Raw genomic sequence first — 6000 nt, 5'->3', positions numbered from 1 at the left:
TTCCTAGCCTCGATGGTCTTTACATTTTAGCATGTTTTTGCGATGGCTGGTACCGGTTGTTCCTTTCCATGTTTAGTGCTTCCTTCAGGGTCTCTTGTAAGGCAGGCCTAGTGGTGACAAAATCTCTAAGCATTTGCTTATTTGTAAAGGACTTATGAAACTGAATTTGGCTGGACATGAAATTCTGGGTTGTAAATTCTTTTCTTTAAGAATGTTGAATATTGGCCCCCACTCTCTTCTGGCTTGTAGAGTTTCTGCCGAGAGATCTGCTCTTAGTCTGATGGGTTTCCCCTTGTTGGTAACCCGACGTTTATCTCTGGCTGCCCTTAAGATTTTTTCCTTCATTTCAACTTTGGTGAATCTGGCAATTATGTGTCTTGGAGTTGCTCTTCTCGAGGAGTATCTTTGTGGTGTTCTCTGTATTTCCTCGATTTGAATGTTGGCCTGCCCTACTAGGTTGGGGAAGTTCTTCTGGATGATATCCTGAAGAGTGTTTTCCAACTTGGTTCCCTTTTCCCTCTCACTTTCAGGCACCCCAATCAGATGTAGATTTGGTCTTTTTACATAATCCCATACTTCTGGCAGACTTTTTTCATTTCTTTTTCCTCTTTTTTCTTTAGATTTCTCCTCTCGCTTCATTTCATTCATTTGATCTTCAATCGCTGATACTCTTTCTTCCAGTTGATCGAGTCGGTTACTGAAGCTTGTGCATTTGTCACATATTGCTCTTGTCATGGTTTTCATGTCTGTCCATTTGTTTATGGCCTTCTCTGCATTAATTATTCTAGTTATCAATTCTTCCACTCTTTTTTCAAGATTTTTAGTTTCTTTGCGCTGGGTATGTAATTCCTCCTTTAGCTCTGAGAAGTTTGATGGACTGAAGCCTTCTTCTCTCATCTCGTCAAAGTCATTCTCCATCCAGCTTTGATCCGTTGCTGGCGATGAGCTGCATTCCTTTGGAGGGGGAGATGTCCTGTTAGTTTTTGAATTTCCAGCTTTTCTGCCCTGCTTTTTCCCCATCTTTGTGGTTTTATCTGCCTTTGGTCTTTGATGATGGTGACGTACTGATGGGGTTTTGGTGTGGGTGTCCTTTCTGTTTGTTAGTTTTCCTTCTAACAGTCAGGACCCTCAGCTGTAGGTCTGTTGGAGATTGCTTGAGGTCCACTCCAGACCCTGTTTGCCTGGGTGTCAGCAGCAGAGGCTGCAGAAGATAGAATACTGTTGAACAGCAAGTGTACCTGTCTGATTCTTACTTTGCAAGCTTCCTCTCAGGGGTGTACTCCACCGTGTGAGGTGTGAGGTGTCAGTCTGCCCCTAGTGGAGGATGTCTCCCAGTTAGGCTACTCAGGGGTCAGGGACCCACTTGAGCAGGCAGTCTGTCCCTTCTCAGATCTCAACCTCCGTGTTGGGAGATCCACTGCTCTCTTCAAAGCTGTCAGACAGAGTCACTTGTGTCTGCAGGTTTCTGCTCATTTTTTTTTTTTTTTGTTGTTGTTGTTTAGCTGTGCCCTGTCCCCAGAGGTGGAGTCTACAGAGACTGGCAGGCCTCCTTGAACTGCTGTGATCTCCACCCAGTTCGATCTTCCCAGGGCTCTGTTTACTTACTTAAGCCTCAGCAAGGTGGGTGCCCCTCCCCCAGCCTCACTTCTGCCTTGTGGTTAGATCGCAGACTGCTGTGCTAGTAATGAGGAAGGCTCCGTGGGCGTGGGACCCTCCTGGCCAGGTGTGGGATATAATCTCCTGGTGTGCCAGTTTGCTTAAAGTGCAGTATTGGGGTGGGAGTTACCCGATTTTCCAGGTGTTGTGTGTCTCAGTTCCCCTGGCTAGGAAAAGTGATTCCCTTCCCCCTTGTGCTTCCCAGGTGAGGCGATGCCTCGCTCTGCTTCAGCTCTCCCTGGTCGGGCTGCAACAGCTGACCAGCACCGAATGTCCGGCACTCCCCAGTGAGATGAACTCAGTACCTCAGTTGATAATGCAGAAATCACCTGTCTTCTGTGTCGCTCGCACTGGGAGCTGGAGACTGGAGCTGTTCCTATTCGGCCATCTGCTCTGCCCTCAATATTCTTTACATAGTATTTTGGTGAATAATACTAACATAAGTTCCAAACTTGTATGGGATTTCTAAAATTCTAATGTCTGAAGTATATGCTATCAACCACAATTAGGTTATTATGCTAATGTATTGTAAACCACAGAAATAATCAAACTTTTTTTTGTCAATCACGTTTCTGACTGTAACTACTCTGGACATTTTGTTAAACACAGACAACTGTTTCCTTGTTTTGATTTTTTTTAAAAAAATGTTTTTTAATCAGGTATAGAACTTTGACAGGTGATCTCAAATGCAGGCTTTTGATAACATTAGAGCTTTTGACACTGGAATACAGGAAAAATGTACAGGCCTCATGAAAAGCTAAAAGGTTCTGGAAAATCAAACAAAACAAGTGTTAACTGAATGCAGTGAACTAATAGAAAGCTGAAGTAATCTTTCTGACTTTTGCTTGTAACATTAGTGATCCTTGTATTGTTTACCAGAGTGAACAAAACTTATCTTGAGATAGTGACAGCCTTTAATATGTGTAATGTGTACTCCTGTGAACAAAATTTGGAGAATGTATGTCTCTCTCTGCCTGGCTTCCCCAGAATTTGAAAAATGGTTGTGAGTATTCTCAACTTACGGCAATATAGCTATTTGCATCAGTACAATAATAATCCACTTTTCTTTGCAATAGGACACAATTGGAGAAACTGGTTGTCTTACCAAGGCCTTGACTGAAAGGGTATGTTTCCCTTTAAGGAGTCAAGTTCAACTTGCAGAGCCAATCAAAGCCCCTCGGAGAAACAGGCCTCATATCTCATCTACACAGTCCTTCTGCAGGGTTTCTGATCTGTGCTAAGTAAAGAATGACACTTTCTGACAGGCCCAGGAGCTCCAAGTTAATTGTGGAACCATAAGAGGAGCGGATCACCCAACTCATAAGTATTTGATGGTAAACCCATGGCTGGGCTTGACTTTAGAAAGTCTGAAATTTCTTGTGGAACAGAGTTCCATCAAAGCCAATGTCAAAGACCTATGCAGAAATAATTATTCTTGCTGCACTTTATGCAAATAATCAGGCCAAGTGTAGGACTAAAGTTTTTTTCACAAACAACTCAGTCCTATCATGATTTGTTTTTAACAGAAAAGAGGACTGAATAAATATTATGTTTCAAAACTTATACATTTGTCATTACATTCTAAAGTCATTAGTTTGGCATTTTGCCTACATTTTAGACCAACCCTGCTTATTTCTGTGAACCAACTAGCGATCCTCAACTGTAGCTCAGAAGAAACAAAAAGGGATGAGTAATGTAAAACTTTGGATTAATATTCTAGTCCTGGGCAATTATCCTGCAAATCCTGCAGAGGGATGGGAATAAATAGGCTGCCCACCTAAATCTTAGCAAGCATAACTGTAGCCACTAGTCTTCTGGGTGTGTCACAAGACATTCTTTTCTTTCCCTTGTGGAAAGAAGACTCAATTTCACAGCTTCATCTTAGCATTCAGCTCATGATAAGTAGTCCATGCAATCCTCTGAGAAACATTTTTGTTCCAACCTCAATTCCAAGTTTCAGGTTGAAACCCTCGGAAAGAATCCTGGATCTGAGAAATCCAGAGGCAGATGACAATGGAGGTTATAAGGCACAGTGAAGGTGAGAATGACTAATTCCAGCTGATTAAGGCAAGCCTCCCATTTAATGGGTAAAGATTATGATAGTATCCATGCCATAAATGAGGTCTAGTGAACTCCAGAACTACTGACTGCAGGGGAGATAGGGCATATGTGGGTAACAGCAGATATTTTCACCCCCTAGGCCTCCCTGTTAACATGGATGAAAGCTGCTTGACACCCATGGGTGGCACCTTGTCACAATCACTAGGACTCAGGGTTACAAGGAAAAGGGAGAAAGAGAACATTCTTTTCCTATCCCGAAACATACACTGGGTATTTGCTAAGAAGAGAAAGGAACCAGGGACACCTGGTCCTCTCTTTCTTTCTAAATGAGTAGCCATTCATCTTCAGTCTATATCCCTTTTTAAGGCGTCCTGAACCCTTAGGACTCCTTTGAACAAATGCTTACTTTTTTTGGGTTTTGTTTGTTTGTTGTTGTTTTTTTCCAGTTGGGGTTTTGTCTTCCCTCTCCCAATGTAAACTGGTAAAAGACCTTGGAATTTTTGACCCATCCTTGCCACCTTCCCCTTGTTTCATTTTAATATGTGTTTTTTAATAACCCAGTTTGATTCTTCTCACCTTCAGGCTACCAAACTTTAAACAGTCACACAACCAGAGCCTCAGAAAATGGTCCCTTTCACTGGGAACACTCAGGCATCTTAAGCAGATCTGACCACCATTTTTCCAAAACAGTGCCCTCTTTCAGCAGGAAGCACTTAGAAGTGGTTTTTGTCATCATCCTTATCCTTATTGTAACAGCAGTTAGATGTACTTCTCTAGAGGGGAAAATAACAGAGTTAGGAAACAGCCAAGGGTCTTGGGTAAAACAGCCAAGGGTCTTGGGTAAAACCCCACCTTCAAGCCTAAAACAGCCTGAAGGCTGAAAAATCGTACTGCTGGTCCCAGATGAAGCCTGCCTTTTTCCAACTGATTCTCTCTGAATATTGTCCACCTGCACACTGGGAGAAGGAAGTGGATACATGGAAAGTTCACCCCTTGTGCAGGGAGGAGGAGTCTGGCTTCTTCAGTTCTTGTTTGATGGTCTGGCGTTTATCAATCTGGAAGGTGGGGTCTATAAACAGGACTCCAACTCACTTTGTTGAGAGTTTTTTATTTTCCCAGTCAACTCTACTCTTCATCCTTCAGAGTGTCCCTGAGCCTAATCTTTCCTAGTCATGTGACAAGAACCCAATTTTGCTGAAGGAGAAAGTTCTGCAACATGAGGATTTGGAATCTTCATTTAGGATAAGTTGAGTGTATGCATGTGGGTTTCTTTCTGGATTCTCTTATCTGTTTCAACATTTATTTTTCTGTCTGTATGCCAGCACCACACTATTTTGATTACTGTAACTTTGTAATACTTTTTTAAATAAAAAAGAATTATGCCTCTGAGTTTATTCTTTTTTTCAGGATGTTTGGCTACTTTTGGTTTTTTGAGTATTTATAGAAATTATAGGGCAATATTTAGTGACTCACTTCTGTGATCCCAGAACATTGGGAAGCCAAGGCAGTTGGATTACAGGAGCCCAGGAGTTTGAGACCAGCCTGGGCAATATAGTAAAACCCTGCCTCTAAAAAAAATACAAAAACTTGCACATGATGGCATGCACCTGCAGTGCAGCTACTTGTGAGGCTGAGGTGGGAGGATCAATTGAGCTGGAGAGGTCAAGGCTACAGTGAGCCATGATTATGACACTGCACTCTAGCCTGGGTGACACAGCTAAATATTGACTCAAACATTTTAGAGTATTTTAGTACGTCTGCAAAAAGAACCATTGGTTTTGTGAAAGAGATCTGATTGATCTGTAGATCATTTCAAATACTATTAACATCTAAAGAATCTAGCACATTCTAATTCTTGAAAAATAGTATGCTCAATAATTTGTCTAGTTTTCATATGTATGCAGACATGCTAGTTTTCTTTTGATTTTTAACTTCCAGGTATATTTTATTGTAGTCAGAAATAATACTTTTTGTGATTACCATCTGTTTAAACATGCTAAAACTTGCATTCTAGCCTAGAAGTTTGCCTATCTAAGAAAATGTGCCATATGTAATTAGAAATATTATGTATTATGCTATTGTTGGGTGAAGTGTTTTGTAGATTATCCCCAGGTCTTGTTTTTCTTTTTAACCTTTTACTTCTCTGCGTATTTGTCTTTATTTTGTTACTATTTATTTTTATTTACTTTCATTTTTTCTATTAATTTAATTTTCTTTTATATTTTTCTGATTATATTCTCTTCATTTCAAATTTTCTCCAATTTGTATCTTGTTTGTAACATT

Source organism: Macaca fascicularis, chromosome 8 (genome assembly GCF_037993035.2).
Source record: "Macaca fascicularis isolate 582-1 chromosome 8, T2T-MFA8v1.1".
Lineage (NCBI taxonomy): Eukaryota > Metazoa > Chordata > Mammalia > Primates > Cercopithecidae > Macaca > Macaca fascicularis.
This window is presented reverse-complemented; position numbering follows the sequence as displayed.